A 24,077-nucleotide genomic window follows, 5' to 3' on the forward strand; every position below is an offset into this window, starting at 1 on the left:
GTGATGTCACGGTACAGCAGTAAGGCTCACAGTGATATCACCATGCATATAATAATACATGTGGTGATGTACAGTAATAGATCAGTGATGTCACAGCACAGTAATAATATGCACAGTGATGTCACGGTACAGCAGTAAGGCTCACAGTGATATCACCATGCATATGATAATACAGGTGGTGATGTACAGTAATAGATCAGTGATGTCACAGCACAGTAATAATATGCACAGTGATGTCACGGTACAGCAGTAAGGCTCACAGTGATATCACCATGCATATGATAATACATGTGGTGATGTACAGTAATAGATCAGTGATGTCACAGCACAGTAATAATACGCACAGTGATGTCACGGTACAGCAGTAAGGCTCACAGTGATATCACCATGCATATGATAATACATGTGGTGATGTACAGTAATAGATCAGTGATGTCACAGCACAGTAATAATACGCACAGTGATGTCACGGTACAGCAGTAAGGCTCACAGTGATATCACCATGCATATGATAATACAGGTGGTGATGTACAGTAATAGATCAGTGATGTCACAGCACAGTAATAATACGCACAGTGATGTCACGGTACAGCAGTAAGGCTCACAGTGATATCACCATGCATATGATAATACAGGTGGTGATGTACAGTAATAGATCAGTGATGTCACAGCACAGTAATAATATGCACAGTGATGTCACGGTACAGCAGTAAGGCTCACAGTGATATCACCATGCATATGATAATACAGGTGGTGATGTACAGTAATAGATCAGTGATGTCACAGCACAGTAATAATATGCACAGTGATGTCACGGTACAGCAGTAAGGCTCACAGTGATATCACCATGCATATGATAATACAGGTGGTGATGTACAGTAATAGATCAGTGATGTCACAGCACAGTAATAATATGCACAGTGATGTCACGGTACAGCAGTAAGGCTCACAGTGATATCACCATGCATATGATAATACATGTGGTGATGTACAGTAATAGATCAGTGATGTCACAGCACAGTAATAATATGCACAGTGATGTCACGGTACAGCAGTAAGGCTCACAGTGATATCACCATGCATATGATAATACAGGTGGTGATGTACAGTAATAGATCAGTGATGTCACAGCACAGTAATAATACGCACAGTGATGTCACGGTACAGCAGTAAGGCTCACAGTGATATCACCATGCATATGATAATACAGGTGGTGATGTACAGTAATAGATCAGTGATGTCACAGCACAGTAATAATATGCACAGTGATGTCACGGTACAGCAGTAAGGCTCACAGTGATATCACCATGCATATGATAATACAGGTGGTGATGTACAGTAATAGATCAGTGATGTCACAGCACAGTAATAATATGCACAGTGATGTCACGGTACAGCAGTAAGGCTCACAGTGATATCACCATGCATATGATAATACATGTGGTGATGTACAGTAATAGATCAGTGATGTCACAGCACAGTAATAATACGCACAGTGATGTCACGGTACAGCAGTAAGGCTCACAGTGATATCACCATGCATATGATAATACAGGTGGTGATGTACAGTAATAGATCAGTGATGTCACAGCACAGTAATAATACGCACAGTGATGTCACGGTACAGCAGTAAGGCTCACAGTGATATCACCATGCATATGATAATACAGGTGGTGATGTACAGTAATAGATCAGTGATGTCACAGCACAGTAATAATACGCACAGTGATGTCACGGTACAGCAGTAAGGCTCACAGTGATATCACCATGCATATGATAATACAGGTGGTGATGTACAGTAATAGATCAGTGATGTCACAGCACAGTAATAATACGCACAGTGATGTCACGGTACAGCAGTAAGGCTCACAGTGATATCACCATGCATATGATAATACATGTGGTGATGTACAGTAATAGATCAGTGATGTCACAGCACAGTAATAATACGCACAGTGATGTCACGGTACAGCAGTAAGGCTCACAGTGATATCACCATGCATATGATAATACAGGTGGTGATGTACAGTAATAGATCAGTGATGTCACAGCACAGTAATAATATGCACAGTGATGTCACGGTACAGCAGTAAGGCTCACAGTGATATCACCATGCATATGATAATACAGTGGTGATGTACAGTAATAGATCAGTGATGTCACAGCACAGTAATAATACGCACAGTGATGTCACGGTACAGCAGTAAGGCTCACAGTGATATCACCATGCATATGATAATACATGTGGTGATGTACAGTAATAAATCAGTGATGTCACAGCACAGTAATAATACTGCACAGTGATGTCACGGTACAGCAGTAAGGCTCACAGTGATATCACCATGCATATGATAATACAGGTGGTGATGTACAGTAATAGATCAGTGATGTCACAGCACAGTAATAATATGCACAGTGATGTCACGGTACAGCAGTAAGGCTCACAGTGATATCACCATGCATATGATAATACATGTGGTGATGTACAGTAATAGATCAGTGATGTCACAGCACAGTAATAATATGCACAGTGATGTCACGGTACAGCAGTAAGGCTCACAGTGATATCACCATGCATATGATAATACAGTGGTGATGTACAGTAATAGATCAGTGATGTCACAGCACAGTAATAATACGCACAGTGATGTCACGGTACAGCAGTAAGGCTCACAGTGATATCACCATGCATATGATAATACATGTGGTGATGTACAGTAATAATCAGTGATGTCACAGCACAGTAATAATACGCACAGTGATGTCACGGTACAGCAGTAAGGCTCACAGTGATATCACCATGCATATGATAATACAGGTGGTGATGTACAGTAATAGATCAGTGATGTCACAGCACAGTAATAATATGCACAGTGATGTCACGGTACAGCAGTAAGGCTCACAGTGATATCACCATGCATATGATAATACAGTGGTGATGTACAGTAATAGATCAGTGATGTCACAGCACAGTAATAATATGCACAGTGATGTCACGGTACAGCAGTAAGGCTCACAGTGATATCACCATGCATATGATAATACAGGTGGTGATGTACAGTAATAGATCAGTGATGTCACAGCACAGTAATAATATGCACAGTGATGTCACGGTACAGCAGTAAGGCTCACAGTGATATCACCATGCATATGATAATACATGTGGTGATGTACAGTAATAGATCAGTGATGTCACAGCACAGTAATAATATGCACAGTGATGTCACGGTACAGCAGTAAGGCTCACAGTGATATCACCATGCATATGATAATACATGTGGTGATGTACAGTAATAGATCAGTGATGTCACAGCACAGTAATAATATGCACAGTGATGTCACGGTACAGCAGTAAGGCTCACAGTGATATCACCATGCATATGATAATACAGGTGGTGATGTACAGTAATAGATCAGTGATGTCACAGCACAGTAATAATATGCACAGTGATGTCACGGTACAGCAGTAAGGCTCACAGTGATATCACCATGCATATGATAATACATGTGGTGATGTACAGTAATAGATCAGTGATGTCACAGCACAGTAATAATACGCACAGTGATGTCACGGTACAGCAGTAAGGCTCACAGTGATATCACCATGCATATGATAATACAGGTGGTGATGTACAGTAATAAATCAGTGATGTCACAGTACAGTAATGATATGCACAGTGATGTCACGGTACAGCAGTAAGGCTCACAGTGATATCACCATGCATATAATAATACATGTGATGTACAGTAATAGATCAGTGATGTCACAGCACAGTAATAATACGCACAGTGATGTCACGGTACAGCAGTAAGGCTCACAGTGATATCACAATGCATATGATAATACAGGTGGTGATGTACAGTAATAGATCAGTGATGTCACAGCACAGTAATAATACGCACAGTGATGTCACAGGTACAGCAGTAAGGCTCACAGTGATATCACCATGCATATAATAATACAGTGGTGATGTACAGTAATAGATCAGTGATGTCACAGCACAGTAATAATATGCACAGTGATGTCACGGTACAGCAGTAAGGCTCACAGTGATATCACCATGCATATGATAATACAGGTGGTGATGTACAGTAATAGATCAGTGATGTCACAGCACAGTAATAATACGCACAGTGATGTCACGGTACAGCAGTAAGGCTCACAGTGATATCACCATGCATATGATAATACAGGTGGTGATGTACAGTATTAGATCAGTGATGTCACAGCACAGTAATAATACGCACAGTGATGATGTCACGGTACAGCAGTAAGGCTCACAGTGATATCACCATGCATATGATAATACATGTGGTGAAGTACATTAATAAATCAGTGATGTCACTGCACAGTAATAATATGCACAGTGATGTCACGGTACAGCAGTAAGGCTCACAGTGATATCACCATGCATATGATAATACATGTGGTGATGTACAGTAATAGATCAGTGATGTCACAGCACAGTAATAATACGCACAGTGATGTCACGGTACAGCAGTAAGGCTCACAGTGATATCACCATGCATATGATAATACATGTGATGTACAGTAATAGATCAGTGATGTCACAGCACAGTAATAATACGCACAGTGATGCTCACGGTACAGCAGTAAGGCTCACAGTGATATCACCATGCATATGATAATACAGTGGTGATGTACAGTAATAGATCAGTGATGTCACAGCACAGTAATAATACGCACAGTGATGTCACGGTACAGCAGTAAGGCTCACAGTGATATCACCATGCATATGATAATACAGGTGGTGATGTACAGTAATAGATCAGTGATGTCACAGCACAGTAATAATACGCACAGTGATGTCACGGTACAGCAGTAAGGCTCACAGTGATATCACCATGCATATGATAATACAGGTGGTGATGTACAGTAATAGATCAGTGATGTCACAGCACAGTAATAATACGCACAGTGATGTCACGGTACAGCAGTAAGGCTCACAGTGATATCACCATGCATATGATAATACAGGTGGTGATGTACAGTAATAGATCAGTGATGTCACAGCACAGTAATAATACGCACAGTGATGTCACGGTACAGCAGTAAGGCTCACAGTGATATCACCATGCATATGATAATACGTGGTGATGTACAGTAATAGATCAGTGATGTCACAGCACAGTAATAATACGCACAGTGATGTCACGGTACAGCAGTAAGGCTCACAGTGATATCACCATGCATATGATAATACAGGTGGTGATGTACAGTAATAGATCAGTGATGTCACAGCACAGTAATAATACGCACAGTGATGTCACGGTACAGCAGTAAGGCTCACAGTGATATCACCATGCATATGATAATACAGGTGGTGATGTACAGTAATAGATCAGTGATGTCACAGCACAGTAATAATACGCACAGTGATGTCACGGTACAGCAGTAAGGCTCACAGTGATATCACCATGCATATGATAATACATGTAGGGATGTACAGTAATAGATCAGTGATGTCACAGCACAGTAATAATATGCACAGTGATGTCACGGTACAGCAGTAAGGCTCACAGTGATATCACCATGCATATGATAATACATGTGGTGATGTACAGTAATAGATCAGTGATGTCACAGCACAGTAATAATACGCACAGTGATGTCACGGTACAGCAGTAAGGCTCACAGTGATATCACCATGCATATGATAATACAGGTGGTGATGTACAGTAATAGATCAGTGATGTCACAGCACAGTAATAATATGCACAGTGATGTCACGGTACAGCAGTAAGGCTCACAGTGATATCACCATGCATATGATAATACAGGTGGTGATGTACAGTAATAGATCAGTGATGTCACAGCACAGTAATAATACGCACAGTGATGTCACGGTACAGCAGTAAGGCTCACAGTGATATCACCATGCATATGATAATACATGTGGTGATGTACAGTAATAGATCAGTGATGTCACAGCACAGTAATAATATGCACAGTGATGTCACGGTACAGCAGTAAGGCTCACAGTGATATCACCATGCATATGATAATACAGGTGGTGATGTACAGTAATAGATCAGTGATGTCACAGCACAGTAATAATACGCACAGTGATGTCACGGTACAGCAGTAAGGCTCACAGTGATATCACCATGCATATGATAATACAGGTGGTGATGTACAGTAATAGATCAGTGATGTCACAGCACAGTAATAATACGCACAGTGATGTCACGGTACAGCAGTAAGGCTCACAGTGATATCACCATGCATATGATAATACATGTGGTGATGTACAGTAATAATCAGTGATGTCACAGCACAGTAATAATACGCACAGTGATGTCACGGTACAGCAGTAAGGCTCACAGTGATATCACCATGCATATGATAATACAGGTGGTGATGTACAGTAATAAATCAGTGATGTCACAGCACAGTAATAATACGCACAGTGATGTCACGGTACAGCAGTAAGGCTCACAGTGATATCACCATGCATATGATAATACAGGTGGTGATGTACAGTAATAAATCAGTGATGTCACAGCACAGTAATAATATGCACAGTGATGTCACGGTACAGCAGTAAGGCTCACAGTGATATCACCATGCATATGATAATACAGGTGGTGATGTGCAGTAATAGATCAGTGATGTCACAGCACAGTAATAATACGCACAGTGATGTCACGGTACAGCAGTAAGGCTCACAGTGATATCACCATGCATATGATAATACAGGTGGTGATGTACAGTAATAGATCAGTGATGTCACAGCACAGTAATAATACGCACAGTGATGTCACGGTACAGCAGTAAGGCTCACAGTGATATCACCATGCATATGATAATACATGTGGTGATGTACAGTAATAGATCAGTGATGTCACAGCACAGTAATAATACGCACAGTGATGTCACGGTACAGCAGTAAGGCTCACAGTGATATCACCATGCATATGATAATACAGTGGTGATGTACAGTAATAGATCAGTGATGTCACAGCACAGTAATAATACGCACAGTGATGTCACGGTACAGCAGTAAGGCTCACAGTGATATCACCATGCATATGATAATACAGGTGGTGATGTACAGTAATAGATCAGTGATGTCACAGCACAGTAATAATACGCACAGTGATGTCACGGTACAGCAGTAAGGCTCACAGTGATATCACCATGCATATGATAATACAGGTGGTGATGTACAGTAATAGATCAGTGATGTCACAGCACAGTAATAATACGCACAGTGATGTCACGGTACAGCAGTAAGGCTCACAGTGATATCACCATGCATATAATAATACAGGTGGTGATGTACAGTAATAGATCAGTGATGTCACAGCACAGTAATAATACGCACAGTGATGTCACAGTACAGCAGTAAGGCTCACAGTGATATCACCATGCATATGATAATACAGGTGGTGATGTACAGTAATAATATGCACAGTGATGTCATAGCACAGTAATACCGCAAAACACAATGCACGCGTCTATTTTCCATATCACTATCTGCACATTGTCTGGGTGGAGATGGGCCCCCGTAGTTATTGGGGCCCCACAGGAGCAGTTATGCCCAGACTTCTGTGAGCTTTACCAACTAGCTCAAGTTGAAGATCTGTTCAGTAGAAACAGAGGCTCCAGGTGATCCAGCCATAACACATGCTAAACGTATGGGTTGTGGAGGAGAATCCCTTTAAGCCATTACCGGCCTCTTCCTGCAGCTAAGGTAAGAGGTTTAGTGTGCTGGGATTGCAGGCAGGAATCTGCATGGGCAGAGATGAGCACTTTCGGAGGACTCCCCCTCAGGAGGTGCCCACACCTGTATCCTGACAGGACCATGGCGGGCTCCCCGTCTGCCCTGCCTATGACAAGTGACAGCGCGGACTCCGTGTCACACCTCCTCCCTCACAGGTCTCGCTCGTGTAACCTCCCTGTCTGACACCGCGCATGCGCCGCCCCCTGAGATTTAAAACTGCAGCCCGGAGTGAGAAGGTGCAGAGCTGTCGCCTAGGACCCGTCCGGGAAGGTGATACTGGGGCTCGGGCACATCCCGGAGGCCGCCCCGCCAGGTGAGACATTGCCCATTCTCACCACTGTCCTCCGGACACTTTGTCCTTCTTGTCCTGGGGCAGCCTAAATGCCCCTGTCATGTACCCCCGCAATGCCCCCCTTATATTATGTGACAAGCACAAGCCGTTTAACCCTTCCCTGCTCACCATGCACCTGTAGATGCTGGGGAGAGTAGTACATCTGGCAGCCCCCCTCTCCTTCCCACTATCCCTATGTTGTCCCGGAGAAGCCCCGCTCTTCCCTCTCATCTTCCGGAGGAAGAATTGTGACTCACATCAAATGAATACTTAGGATGCTAGTTTGTCCTTATTTTCCGCCTCCTCAATACTTCCCTGTGCCCTGGATTAACCCTTCCTTGCCACTGACCTATAGCGTCGTATAAGCCCATATGACCTTTATATATTCACTTCAATGAGAAGTAGCACTTGCTTTTTTAAAATATTTCTTTTACACGTGGGAAAAAGAAGCAGCGCGCCCTATATTGGGGCCAAATCTGCGCTGATTCTCCCATTGAAATGAATAGGAAGCATAAAAGAACAGCACCATGTAAGTCTATACGGTTTTTCAGCGCATTTTCCATGCTTTGTTTTGGCGTAGATCCGCGGCCAAAACCTCAAGCTGAAAATGCAGCTTTGTATTGAAGTGAACAACCATTGGTTAAAAGAAGACACGTCAAAAATATGCACTGAAAACCCCACTTTTTGTTTTTTTCATTAGTTCTGTTTTTCCAGAAGAAATGTGTGGAAGGCAAAATGTCAATTCAATATATTTGTGTTTTAGCGGGACATCGGCTATATGGTAATCAGTTTATCTCCATAGGGGGTCGCACAATTAACCCCAGAGCTTTGAGTGTCAAATCTGATCAGATATGAGCGATATCGGAATAAGGATCCCTGCATACACACATTTGATGTGCCTTCAGAATAACCGCATGCAGGTTTTTTTTTTACACTCGTATTATTTGTGGCGTTTTTTGCAAACAGTGGCCCAGATTTACTAATCCTACAGTTGGTGCCAGACAGGCTGACTCCATCAGGACCAGATGTATCACCGGGGATCAGGCAGGATGGTAATCTGGTGCAGGGATAGGCACTTGTCACTAACTCTATGTGAACTCTTTTTACGCCAGAATTGTGGCACCAGTTTGGTACAAAATTTAAAATCCTTAGGCCCGCCCTTTCCTGTGAAGCTCCACCCATTTCCAAGCCCCGCCGTTGTTGAGCATTTAGAAAAAAGTGTCAATTTTAAACAGATTTCTGGCGCAATCACGTTCTAAAAAACAAACAAAACGCAACTAAAATGCCAAAGTGTAGGCAAAAACAGCAAAAACCTATGTTGGAAAGCGCCCCAAGGGGTATTCCCACCAGACCAGTGAAGGTCAGTCTATAGAAGAAGCGGTTGTAGCGCCACCAAAGCAGAGCGCAGCTCTTGACCTGGTATAGGGCAATTCAGCCCGGACCACAGCAGTAACACAATGATTACTATGGAGGGCAGATTAACCATTTCTACCATCTCTAGGAAAGATGGATGACTGTGGACGCTGTAAGGGTGGCCAGAAACGGATAAGTGTGAATAAGTTGCCGTCCTTTGATAAATCTTTAGGTATGTCATAGTGACTCTGATCAATGCGGGTGCGGAGGCAGATCGATGAAACAAGGGGGCAGCTTCGCCCAGCTGAGCACCGTGCCCCTTCTGCTGCGGTTGGCTCTCCTTTCCAGTCACGTGATCTACGAATATCATTCCAATATTTGACATTATTTGGATCCATTACTAGGGATAGAAGACAATAATCAGGGTGTGCCGTACGACACAGTGTACAGTCCATACATCCCTAGAGCTTGGATCCAATGTCCTGTAGTTATAGCAGAAGCTAATGAATACTTCACCAGTTCCCTGTATAGTCCTTTCACTTCTTATCTCAAAGGGATTCGCTTTCTTCAGTGCGTGAAGCAGCACATTCTTTATACGTATATGTGTTGCTGGAGGTTGTTTATCTGCTTGAAATATGGAAACAAATATTCGCAGAGTCTCATGTCCCATCAGCAAATACAATCTTCCTTAAAGGGAACCCGTCATCAACTTTAAGCTGATCTCACTGAGGGCAGCATAAAGTAGTGACAGAAATGCAGATGTCAGCGGTGTGCCGACTGATGAGCTAAAAGTAAGTGGTTGCTGAGAACCAGCATCATAATCATTACAGCCCAGGCCTTGAGAAGAGTCACATCTACCTGAGAAGAGTCCTGGTTATTCATCTCCTGCTCTCTCACCACCTGCTGATGATTGGCAGTTCTCTCCTAGATAGAAAGGGAGAAAACTCGGTAGGAGACTGTCAGTCATCAGCAGGTGGGCAGGAGAGCAGGAATTCATGAATAACCAGGACTCTTCTCAGGTGGCCGGGACTCTTTTCCAGGCCCAGTCTGCCATAATTGTGATTTTGGTTCTTGGCAACCACTTACTCTTATAAATGACAGACCGGCTGAAATCATCTCACCTGTCTCTACTTTATGCTGCCGTTAGTATGGGACCCCTGATCAGCAGGGGTCTCGGGTGTCAGACCCCCAGCCAAGGATAGGTCATCAACATGAAAATCCCAGAGAACCTGTTAAGGTCGCCAACAAGTGAAGACAACATTTAGGTTTGAACCAGCAAACACATATATCACAGTATTAGGCCTCATGCACATGACCGTGCTGTGTTTTACGGTCCGCCATTTGTGTGCGTCCCGCAATTTGCAGAATAGAACTGGCGCCCTTAATAGAAATGCCTATTCTTGTACTCAAAACGGATCTAACACGATCTTTTTTTTTTTTTTCGGGGCGGGGCTACGGAACGGGGCGACGAATGCGGACAGCACACGGAGTCCTGTCTGCATGTTTTGTGCCCCCATTGAAGTGAATGGGTCTGCATCCGAGCCAAGAAATATGCGGTTCGGATGCGGACCAAAACCACAGCGTGAGGCCTTAGGTCGTGTTCACATCACCATTTAGCTTTCCGTTCTTCTGATCTGGCAGAACAAAAAAAATTGGATCCGTTATTTAGAGCTTCAGTCAGAGATCAGTTATTTTTAATGGGTGAAAAAGTACTGATCTCTGACAGAAGTGACACAAACGGATTGTAACTGATGCTCTAAATAACGGATCCGATTAAAAAAAAAAGTTTCTGTTCTTCTGATGGATCAGAAGAATGGAAAGCTAAAAGGCGATGAGAACCCGGCCTGAACTATCTTATCTATACAACCATAAATATGGTAATGGTATTCTGTGGAGGTCCGGACATTTGCGGACTGTGCTGTGGAAATGACATTACTGGGGATTATCATATCAAAATTCACTAACGTTTGGTCAGTTTGCTCATTAGTGCTTTGCACTGCTTCTCTCCGGCCTACGTTATAGTCCACAGCTACAGCCATGGTTCTGCAGGGTGCACAGCATGAATTGCTTGCCCATCTGTTTAGCATTTTTTTGGATTTAGTTTATCAGGGTAAGGGCTCGTTCACACAAATGTAATTTGCTTTCCGTATACGAGCTATTTTCTGCGTTCTGTATACGAAACCATTCATTTCAATGGGTCCGCAAAAGATGCGGACAGCACTCTGTGTGCTGTCAGCATCTGTTGCTCCGTTCCATGGCCCCGCAAAAATTATCAGTCCTGTCTTTCTTGTACATTATGTGGACAAGAATAGGCATGTCTATAATAGGCCTCCTGTTCTGTTGCGCAAATTGCGGAAGGCACACGGACGCCATCCGTGTTTTGCGGATCCGCAAAAAATGGCACGTTCGTCTGAACAAGCCCTACTACTTTCACATTCGTGTTTTGTGCGGATCCGTCTGGATCTGTTCAGATAATACAACCGTCTGCATCCATTCAGAGCGGATCCGTTTGTATTATCTTTAACTCAGCCAAGACGGATCTTGAACACCATTGAAAGTCAATGGAGGACGGATCCGTTTTCTATTATGCCAGATTGTGTCATAGAAAATGGATCCGTCCCCATTGACTTACATTGTGTGCCAGGACGGATCTGTTTGGCTCAGTCTCATCAGACGGACACCAAAACGATGCAAGCAGTGTCTTGGTGTCTGTCTCCAGAGCGGGATGGAGACGGATCAGAGGCAAACTGATGCATTCTGAGCGGATCATTTTCCTTTCAGAATGCATTAGGGCAAAACTGATCCGTTTTGGACCGCTTGTGAGAGGCCTGAACGGATCTCAGAAACGGAAAGCCAAAACGCCAGTGTGAAAGTAGACTTATCTACACAACCTTTTTTTTTCTGTTTGCGTTCAGCTTTGTGCGTTCCATATACGGTTTCATATTTCATTTCAATGGGTCCTTAAAAAAACGGAATTTACTCCGTATGCATTCCATTTCCGTTTTTCCGTTCCGTTCAAAGATAGAACATGTTCTATTATTGTCTGCATAATCCACAACTCCTTTCAACTTATCTCCTGCCTCATCTGGATGTGGATGCTCTTGAAAAAATAAAAAAAGTTTTGATTGCAACAACCTAAGGCCTCATGCACACGACCGTTGTGTGCATCCACGGCCGTTGTTCCGTTTTCAGTTTTTTTTCGCGGACCCATTTACTTTCAATGGGTCCGTGGAAAAATCCGAAAATGCACCGTTTTGCAGCCGCATCAGTGATCAGTGTTTCCTGTCCGTCAAAAAAATATGACCCATCAAATTTTTTTGACGGACAACGGTTCACGGACCCATTCAAGTCAATGGGTCCGTGAAAGAACACGGATGCACACAAGATTGGCATCCGCGTCCGTGATCCGTGGCCGTAGGTTACTTTCATACAGACGGATCCGAAGATCCGTCTGCATAAAAGCTTTTTCAGAGCTGAGTTTTCACTTCGTGAAAACTCAGATCCGACAGTATATTCTAACACAGAGGCGTTCCCATAGTGATGGGGACGCTTCTAGTTAGAATATACTTTGAACTGTGTACATGACTGCCCCCTGCTGCCTGGTTACTTAGCAATTTTTAGAAGCATTATACTTACCCGTGAGTTGCGATGTCTGTGACCGGCCGGGCGCTCCTCCTACTGGTAAGTGAAAGGTCTGTGCGGCGCATTGCTTATAGCACAGACCTGTCACTTACCAGTAGGAGGAGCGCCGGCCGGTCACAGACATCGCAGCTCGCAGGTAAGTATAATGCTTCTAAAAATTGCTAAGTAACCATGGCAACCAGGACTGCAGTAGCGTCTTGGTTGCCATGGTTACCGATCGGAGCCCCAGCGATTAAACTAGGACTCCGATCGGTACTCTCCGCTGCAACCAATGATAGGGGGGGAGATTTTAATTAGGAGGGGGAGGGAGGGGGGGCCCACTGGCCACCAATGAATCTACAATACTACAGGGGAGAGAGGGGGGGGGGCCGGCCGCACTGGCCACCAATGTGTTAACTACAATGAATTTAAAACTGGGGAGGGAGGGGGGTCTGCCCCCTCCTGCCTGGCAGCACCCAATCTCTTACAGGGGGCTGTGATCCGTACAATTAACCCCTCAGGTGCTGCAATCCGATGGTATAAAAGGGACTCCTGACTTTACATTGAAAGTCAATGGGGGACGGATCCGTTTGCACGGCCAGACGGACACCAAAACAACTTTTTTTTTCATGTCCGTGGATCCTCCAAAAATCAAGGAAGACCCACGGACGAAAAAAAGGTCACGGATCACGGACCTACAGACCCCGTTTTTGCGGTCCTTAAAAAGAAACGGTTGTGTGCATGAGGCCTTAATCTGAGTGCCTCAATTTTCATTATGTGTAATCTTATTTTATTCATTTTTTGATTTTCATAAGCAAATGACACATTACATCACAGGCAAAGATATAAGTAATATGGACACAGTCCAACACCGGGACACGCAGGACCCTCAGAATACAGCTGAAGTATTACAGACATCGTAACAGTTAAAGGGACTCGAATATCCCAATCATAACAGGGAACCCCAATCAAGGAGGACTATTATTGTGGAGGAGAACAAGGCTACTTTCACACTAGCGTTCGATTGGATCCGTTCAGGACTACTCACTGTAGTTCAGCTGTCCGCCTGTCCGTGCGGAGGCGAGCGGAGCGGAGGCTGAACGCCGCCAGACTGAGCGGATCCGCTCCATTCAGACTGCATCAGGGCTGGACGGAGGCGTTCGGGTCCGCTCGTGAGCTCCTTCAAACGGAGCTCACGAACGGACCTATGAACGCTAGTGTGAAAGTAGCCTAAGGTTTATTGTGAGCCCTCAAGTGCCCAAGTGAGAACACTGAGTGAGTAGTCCTAAACGGAGGTTCCTAAAACACATCAAAACATAACGGACACAAAAGGAAAGAGGATTAGGAAGAGGGGAGGGATACCGAGGAAAGGGTACACCTGCCACGAACCCTGCCGGGGGAAAAATTCAGGAACAAATCAGATCCCTAAATCTCTGAGAGTCTAGAAAGAAAGTTAGAGAGTTGTATCTGTTCTGGTAAATCCCGCCCCTTTCCTGACTGTCGGCTATCAACTCTTCCATCCTAAGAATGTGCTTCAATTCCTTGGCCCACTCAGTCAATGTAGGGGGGGAAGTGGTTTTCTAGTGCCTTGGAATCACCATGCGCGCCGCTGCTAAGAAGAGACGTAGTGCCCCTTTCTTAACTTGTGAGATAGAGCCCGGAATGAGAGACAGCAGTGTAACCTGAGGAGTATTAGGTATTGACTGGTTCGAATAGCTGGTATAAATATCCAAAACCTTCTCCCAGAAAGGCTTTATCAGCTGGCAGTCCCACCAGATATGCAACATAGAGCCCTGTTCTCGTTCACACCGCCAGCAGTGATCGGGAACCGACGGAAACATCTGATGTAGAGTAGTAGGACAATAGTACTATCTAGAGACAATTTTATTTTCTTAAATTTGAGTTGCCATAGACATCCCATGGGAGAGTGTACACATCTTCTCAGCTTCATCCGCTGAGAAGGTAATTTGCAGGTCCCTTTCCCATTTTGCAAAGAAGGGGGATCTGTCACCATTCTGGGATTGTAGCAAGACCTGATACATGGATGATATTGTACCGCGACCATCAGTGGAGGCCAGGTAAAGTTTATCAAAGTCTGTCAACTGGCCTATCGCTCCACCAGGAAACGTGAGACCCATGAAAAACCTGACTTGAGCGTACCCCAACCATGAGACTTGTGAGAAAGCTACGTTCTGTCTGAGGATCTCAATGGAGGATAATAGCCCCGAGGTGACTAAGTCCTTAACCCTCAAGATACCATCCCCTATGGTTTTAATGAGAAAAGCGGAGGGTCGAAGGCCCGGTGAAAATGCCGGATTACCATGGAATGGGGTCATGGGACCTGGCCTAGCTGACACTTGTGACATGGAGATCCACTGATCCCAAATAGATAGGGCATGCCTTACCAGATATGGCCATTCCTCAGAGGCTGGCCTTTTATCTAACTCCAGCCAGGGCAACGCTTGAAGGGGCAGGGGAGACAAAGACTGCTCCAAACCTACCCACAATTTCTGAGCATCCTTATGAAGCCAGTCCCGTATTCTGGTTAGCACCGAAGCGCTGTGATAGATTAAGATGTCTGGGAGGCCAAAACCGCCCAAGGATTTCTGTTTAGTCAGGACTTGTCTCCGTAATCTGGGTTTACTAGCTAGCCATATGAATTTGTTCAGACCTTTTTGTAGCTCTTGGAAATACGACCTTGGCACATAAATCGGGACAGTTTGAAAGAGGTATAGAAACCTCGGCAGGATGTCCATCTTGAAGGCGGACATGCGGCCAAACCAAGACAGCTTTTTAAGGGAGTACTTCTGCATGTCCTCCAGCGTTCTCCTTTGCAGTGGTAAGTAATTGAGAGGGAAAAGCAAGTGTAGCTGCGTAGGAATTTGGACGCCCAAGTACACCAAACTTTGCTCTTTCCATTTAAAAGAAAAGTTATTGCGGAGGGAATCTACATCTGCATCAGCCAAAGAGATGTTTAGTAGCTCCGTCTTTGAGAGATTCACCTTGAAATTGCTTAGGTGTCCAAATCTATCAAACTCACGGAGTAAAGATTTGGAATTGAGATGTAAGGGGACGACACGTATAGGAGCAAGTCGTCAGCGTATAACGCCAGTTTCTGCTGTTTATTCCTGATGGAGATACCTGGAATGTCTGGATTGAGGCGGATAGCCTGAGCGAGGTGTTCCATTTGTAGTACATACAGGAGAGGGGACAACGGGCAACCCTGACGGTTACCATTATGAATCTCAAAAGGTGGCGCTAGAGCCCCATTAACCCTAACTCTGGCAGTAGGGTTGGTATATAAGGCTGATATATAATCTATGAATCTGCATCCCAATCCAAGGTGCTGCAAGGAAGCTAACAGAAATCGCCAATGAACCCTGTCAAACACCTTCTCGGCATCAACAGACATCAGGCCAGCGGGGATCTGTCCTTCTTGCACATGATGGATCAGTGTGATAGTGCGTATGGTATTGTCTCTGGCTTCTCTGCCAGGGACAAAGCCCACTTGGTCCAGGCTAATACATTGCGGTAAAATCAGCGGCAACCTATTCGCCAGGATCTTTGAATAGATTTTAATATCACAGTTTATTAAAGATATCGGCCTGTAGTTACCACAAACCGTGCTATCTTTATTAGGCTTGGGAATGACAACGATATGAGCCTCCAGGGATTGTTTAGGGAAGGGACAAGTAGGAGAGATGCTATTGAACATTTTTGTCATCAAGGGACTAAGTAGATCAAGGAATCTTGTATAGAAAACGCCAGTAAATCCGTCCGGTCCCGGGCTCTTATGGCATTTAAGAGATTTAACCACCAATTTTACCTCAGCCTCAGAGAAGGGTAGGTCTAGATCAGCTTGCTGTTCTGGCGTAATCGCGGGCAGGGCTGTCTCATTTAGATAAGAGGAGATGCGACTATCCAGATCAGAGGGCCGCATGTCCGCGAATTGGCCTTTGATATTGTACAATGATGCATAATATTCTCTGAAAGCTTCAGCAATGTGGAGAGGATGATGCAAGGTCTTACCCTGTGAGTCCTTAATCTCAGGGATATAGGATTGTGTCGATTTAGGATGAAGAAGTTTGGCTAGGGCCGACCCACATTTATTGGCGTTTTCGAACAAAAAGCCCTGGTATCGTTCCCTGGCATGTGCATGTTTCCTACCAATCTCTTCCCTTAGTTTGTCTCTCACCGAGAACAACTCCGTCAGCAGATCAGGGGTAAGAGATCTCTTATGAAGGGATTCCAGGCGAAGTAACTCCTCCGACAAGCTCCTAATACGTGCCTCTCTCTCTTTTTTCAGTCTCGAAACGTGCTGAATAAAAACCCTCCTTAGGACACACTTTAGTGCTTCCCACTGCATAGGAGTAGCTGTGGAGTCAGTGGCGTGAGTATCCATAAAATCTGAAATGGATTTCTCTATGGCTTTTCTACAAACCATGTCTTTCAATAAATGTGCATTGAGCCGCCACGTCCACTCTTTGGCCACTAAGTCAGGTAAAGCCAGAGTAAGAAAAACAGGGGCATGATCCGACCATAATATCAAACCAACATCCACCCTAGGATGATAGGACAAGGCATGGTGGGAGATAACAAACAGGTCGATCCGGCTATAGGAGTCATGGGCTGGGGAATAGTATGTGTAGTCTCGGCTCGTCGGATTTAACACCCTCCAGACATCTACCAACCTATTGGTCTGCAAGACAGAGCGGACTCTAGAGAGAGTCGAGTTAGGGATCAGCGATCTCCCAAGGGAGGTGTCTAGCGACGGATTGAGGGGCAAATTAAGTCCCCTCCCAGCAGCACAATACCATCCATGAAAGATGAGCAGGGTAAGTTTTTATTCAACGCTATCGAGACACCTTTTGCTTTAGTATCTGGATTAGTACTATGGATCCATGTGGTATACGTCTTGGATCTGAAATTTGGTACATGGTGCGTCTTAAAATGTGTTTCCTGGAGAAGTAGGATTTGAGCATTTTCTTTCTGCAATCCAGCTAGGATCTTTGCTCTTTTATCAGGGATATTAAAACCCCTTACATTCAAGGAGACCAATTTGATCTCAGCCCTCTGATTAATTGGTGGCGCCATGACCAAATTACAGAGAGACCCTGACAGGATCGGTGGCAGGTACAGGGGTGAGGGAAACACACAACGGTAAGACAATACAACAGAAATTCACACAAGCACACCAGAGACAAAAAAATGGGGAAGGGGAAAAGTAATCGGACAAGACAAGACCACAAAAAGAAAAAAGGAAAAGACTGCAGACACAATCCCAATCAGGGAAGACACCCTAAGGTATCAAGGAAACCTCGGAAATGAGGTGAGTAACGAAAAACGTTATTCAGGGAACTGTCTTCCAACAGCAGGTGTAGAGACCTGCCTGAGAGTATACATAACCAGCATTAAACCTCTGAGCGCCCTAAAAAGATGGCGGGCAAAAAGGGGGACAATTCCATAAAAGAGGTACCAATCCCCAACAAACAAACAGGAGACCCAGCAACAGGAGATCAAACTGTAAGGTAGGGGAGCCTAGTGAAATGAAATACCCCTTCTTGGGAGAGGGGAACCATGTCACCAGATCTAGTAGAGAAATCTGCCTCATGAGAGCTGGACCTCAGCCAGAAGAGACCTTATGGGAAAAACTATGTAAAGGGGTACAGCATACTCCTCAAATCGCAACTAAGAGGAACGATCAAGAAGGCAGTCTCCTATCTTCCACCCCTCTGTTACGTCCCGGTGAGGTAGCCTTCCAAACAGAGAATCTCGACGGGATCGGGGGGGGGGTGATAGTCCAGTCGGGGAGTTCAATATCAGGGAGGCCCAGCGCTGCCAAGAAATCAGCTAACTCAGACGGGTCACGCAGTTCATAGCGCTTGCCACCCCTTCTGACCACCAACTGGAACGGATAGCCCCACATGTAGGGAATGTCTCTTTCACGGAGGCACTCTAGAAGAGGGCGAAGAGCTCTTCTCTGTTGTAAAGTGGAGCGAGCCAGATCTTGTAGAAGTAAGATATGGACTCCCCGAAACTCAATCGTGGCTGTGTTGCGCGCCTTACGCATGATCTCTTCTTTAATGGAGTAGTAGTGCAGGCGACATATCACATCCCTGGGTCTAGCAGGATCCGGATTTGGGGGGCCGAGTGTCCTGTGTGCTCTGTCAATTTCCAGATCATCAGAGACCGGCCTGTTCAGGATCTTCTTGAAAAGTTCTTGCAGAGTGTGAATAAGGTCAGCTGTAGGGATAGCTTCAGGTAGGCCCCGCAGCCTGATATTATTACGCCTACTACGATTTTCCACGTCTTCATGTAGACGATAGAGCTGGCTAATATGTTGATCCCTCTGCACCCCCACCCTGTCTTCTAGCATGTCCAGACGGGAGGACAATTCAGCCTGGTGGGAGGATACATCGTCCACCCTCTCCTCCACCATTTGTAAATTGGTGGACAGGGTATGGAGTTCCTGCTTATAGGAGGTTTCAAGGCACGCAATAAACTGTTCTATCTCTTGCCTGGTCGGCAGTTGTCGAACATGGGCTCTCCAGTCCCAAGACGGATCTTCTATGTCTGTCGGAGGGATAGCCTGGGATAGAGCTGGTTTCTGCGGGGTCGGTGCGGCTTGAGCCAGTGGTGTGGAGTCTCATGGGGCCTGGCAAGATGGCGCCGGCCTAGCGTCTCCGCCAGACATAACGTGGGCCGGGGGAGGTGAGTCCCTCTTCTGGTTTACAGCAGGCGACTGAGACTGGATCATATTGCGGTGGCCAGCCCCTGATTTCTCTGCTTGCTTCGGAGTATGTAAGGGCTTGTATGGGGTGCAGCGATGTTCAGTTCGCGCGCTGCTTGTGGGAGAACCGTGGCTCCCGAGTCGCGACCCGTTACCTTCTGGTCTTCCAGAGCAAAAAACTGCTGGATGTCCTTGTGCCTCACGTCCGTGGGGGTACTAACGGAACCGGCAGAGGAACCCCTTCTCGTCCGAACCATCGGAGCCTAGAAATGCAGGTGCTGGTGAGCTAGAAATGCTTGCAAAAGCCCTCTCAGGACAGGAGCTCTCAGCGATGCGTGTTCACTCCGCCATAGTCAGGACACGCCCCCCTCAATTTTCGTTATATATACACTGGCTGTTCCCAGTACTTGATTGATCAGTGTTACAGATCTGTGGGGAAACCCTCCCAAGGTAATATCCCAGTGGCCCGTCCGGCTAGGAAGAATTTTTTTTCATGCAGTCGGTTATTCCCTGTCAGGGAACTTCTAGTCAGAAAGATTGTTTCCCTGCTGAAACATAGTAATTCCTTTTCTATGGCGCAGTGCAAAGCGTCTTTGGCTTTAGTTTCTTAGTATCATAGGGATTGCTTCCCCATGAAGTCTCGCTTAGTCAACTAAAATTGGGGGTCCAGTCACAGAACTATATCCGATTTTGCGGACCACAAGTTGCGGAGCCATAGGGCACGGATGCCGCCATGTGCATTCTACATTTGCAGTTCAACATCCTGCCCTAGGATGGTAATGCCTATTCTTGTCTGTACAGGCAATACGGACAAGGGGGGTACATTTCTATCTCTTTTCGAGACCACGGAATGTATGAGCAGATGTGGACGGCACACTGTGTGCTGTCCGTGTCTCTCGGTCCCATTGTAATAATGGGTCCGCATGAGATCTGCAAATTGCGGGACGTGTCGGAAAGAAAAAATACTTTTGTGTGAATGGGCACTAATTGTGCTTCTGAGTTCATGTGATCCCCATAGACACTCTGTGCAGAGGGACATTCTATTAGCGCCATTTTGTTCCTCACCAAATTAATTCTATTTAGAATCAATCGTTGTTACAGAGGGGTCTCCTTTCCACAATAGACGCCGAAGGAAGGAAGCCGGCAGCAGGAGCGCGTCCTTCACTCACTGCGCCTGCACCGAATACTAAAAGGGACGGCGCAGGCGCGGGATTTACAGGACACTGAGGAGAACTCGAAAGTCAATCAACTGGACCTGGGCATGCCAAAGGGTCTGTAGACGGAGCCTCTAGGTGCTGAAGCAACGCCCTAATAGCACCAAAAGGCTCATTAGCATATTTTAAAAGTCTTTATTTTAAGAGAACGGCGGCAGGCAGGGAGTTATAAAGCACGCTGTTATGTACTGCTGACATTAGCACATCGCTAGTCAGTCAGCTACATAATGTTATTTCTCATGACAGAAACCCTTTAAGAAATTCATCAGAATCATCATTCAGCTAAACAAGACAAGCTTCACCTACTGGTCATTGGAGAACCAGGGTCCTTGAGGTCGGCTGACCAGCTTTTTATAGAGAAGTGTAAAAGCCAGCAAGCCTACACTGCTTGGAATAAGGTTACTATTAAGCCTCATGCAGACGTCAGTGTGTCACGGACGTGTGCTGTACGTATTCTCCACGGACAGCACACGTCCCTATTCATTTTAATGTGTGTATTCACACATCAGTGTTTCAGCACGGTCCGTGGGTCTGTTTTTTTTTTTACCACGGATGCATGCTCTATTTTGTCAGTGTTCACAGATCCATCACGCCCATTATAATCTATTGGTCCGTGAAAACCACGGATGCCATCCGTTTTTCATCCGTGTTTCACGGATCATTAACAAGAAATTCTTTGAAAATTATTTTTCAGCTGTTGAGTGTTATTGCAACACGGACAGCAAAAAACAGACCCACGGACCCAACACGGATTGAACACCTTCCGTGTTACCACTGATCCAAAACTGACGCAGACGTCTGCATGAAGCATTAAAGTCTGCTTCTAAATTTCAAGTACTTCAGTTACCATGTGAAGTTACAGCACACTCAACTCGGTTCACTTAGTCGCTTGGGCAGAGAAAAGGGGAAGAAAAGGCATTGGTACAAATCTGCAGGGCACTACATGGTCTTCTGCATGCACCTTTACAAAACAATGTAAGTTGGATGTATCTGGTGCTTGTGATACAGCCTTTCTGTGTGCTGCCTGCTATTCCCCCCCCCCCCCCTCCTTGTTTAATACTCCTTTTTAGATCCCGTTGTGTGTGCTGCCTGAAGGACGATAAGGAAAGTCTAAATTTCCCTACCAAAATGTATCTTTTCTTGAGTCCAAAGGCAGCACATATCTCCTTCTCCACACATTTCGGTAATCAAATTTACAGTTTCATTTTCCAAAGCAGCTGTGAAAAATGAAAGGTGGAATCTGATCAGTTGCTATTGGCAAATAAGGGTACTTTCACACTAGCGTTCGGGCGGATCCGTTCTGAACGGATCCGCTCATAATAATGCAGACGGAGGCTCCGTTCAGAACGGATCCGTCTGCATTATTTTTAGCATAGAACAGCTAAGTGTGAAAATAGCCTAGTACGGATCCGTCCAGACTTTCAATGTAAAGTCAATGGGGGACGGATCCGCTTGAAGATTGAGCCACATTGTGGCATCTTCAAACGGATCCGTCCCCATTGACTTACATTGAAAGTCTGGACGGATCCGCACGGATCCGCACGCCTCCGCACGGCCAGGCGGACACCCGAACACTGCAAGCAGCGTTCAGCTGTCCGCCTGTCCGTGCGGAGGCGAGCGGAGCGGAGGCTGAACGCCGCCAGACTGATGCAGTCTGAGCGGATCCGCTCCATTCAGACTGCATCAGGGCTGGACGGCTGCGTTCGGGTCCGCTCGTGAGCTCCTTCAAACGGAGCTCACGAGCGGACCAGCGAACGCTAGTGTGAAAGCAGCCTAAGCCAATTCTATTTTACACCAGTTTGATAAATCTCCCCCTATATTCCCAGTACTCCATGTGTGGTCTGACTAGCGATTTGTAAAGTGGTAGGACTATGTTCTCATCACGGGCATCTATGCCCCTTCTGATGCAACCCATTATCTTATTTGCCTTGGCAGCAGCTGCCTGACACTGGTTTTTGCAGCTTAGTTTGCTGTTCACTAAAATTTCTAGGTCATTTTCTATGTCAGTGTTACCCAGTGTTTTACCATTTAGTATGTACGAGTGACTTGCATTATTCCTTCCCATGTGCATAACCTTACATTTGTCAGTGTTAACCTTCATCTGCCACTTATCTGCCCAAGCCTCCAATCTATCCAGATCCCTCTGTAGCAGTATACTGTCCTCTTCCATGCCAATTACTTTGCACAGTTTAGAGTAATCTGCAAAAATTTATATTTTACTGTGCAAGCCTTCTACAAGATCATTAATAAATATATTTAAGAGACTAGGGCCCAATACTGATCCCTAAGGTACTAGTGACAGTGACCCAATCTGAGTGTGTACCATTAATAACCACCCTCTGTTTTCTATCACTCAGCCAGTTACTTACCCACATACAGACATTTTCTCCCAGTCCGAGCATTCTCATTTTACATACTAACCTTTTATGCGGTACAGTGTCAAATGCTTTGGAGAAGGCCAGATATACGACATCCATTGATTCGCCGCTGTCAAATCCGGAACTTACTTCCTCATAGAAACTGATTAAATTAGTTTGACATGACCAATCCCTCATAAAGCCATGCTTATATGGCGTTATTTGCTTATTTTCCTTGAGGTACTCCAAGATAGCATCTCTTAGAAAACCTTCAAACAGTTTACCCACGACAGATGTTAAACTTACTGGACTATAGTTTCCGGGCTCTTGTTTTTGGACCTTTTTTGAATATTGGCACTATATTTGCTATGTGCCAATTCTGTGGAACACTCCCTGTCAGTATAGAGTCCTTAAATATCAGAAATAAGGGTTTGGCTATGACATTACTTAATTCTCTTAGGATACGGAATCTGGTCCTGGCGATTTGTCTATTTTAATCTTTTTAAGACGCCACTGTACTTCTTCCTGGGTCAGACAGGGCACTTTTAATGGCGAACTAACTTTTACATTCTGCATTTCAGCTGACAGTTTATTTTCCTCTGTGAATACAGTGGAGAAAAAAATATTTAACCTCTTCAGGACATAGGGCGTACAGGTACGCCCTTATGTCCTGGTACTTAAGGACACAGGGCGTACCTGTAGGCCCTGTGTATTTCTGATCAC

General features: G+C 45.1%; 1 protein-coding gene across 1 annotated transcript in view; it reads left to right on the forward strand.

Moving 5' to 3' along the window:
* Positions 1-7,979: 7,979 nt before the first annotated feature.
* The window catches only part of LOC122932850 (solute carrier family 45 member 3-like), a 69,446-nt gene continuing 53,348 nt past the window's right edge, over positions 7,980-24,077 (forward strand). Inside the window, exon 1 of the mRNA XM_044287490.1 lies at positions 7,980-8,061. The gene's annotated coding sequence lies outside the window, so the exon portion shown is untranslated. The remainder of the gene's footprint in view (positions 8,062-24,077) is intronic.

The sequence above is a fragment of the Bufo gargarizans genome, chromosome 3, assembly GCF_014858855.1.
Source record: "Bufo gargarizans isolate SCDJY-AF-19 chromosome 3, ASM1485885v1, whole genome shotgun sequence".
NCBI classification, from domain to species: domain Eukaryota; kingdom Metazoa; phylum Chordata; class Amphibia; order Anura; family Bufonidae; genus Bufo; species Bufo gargarizans.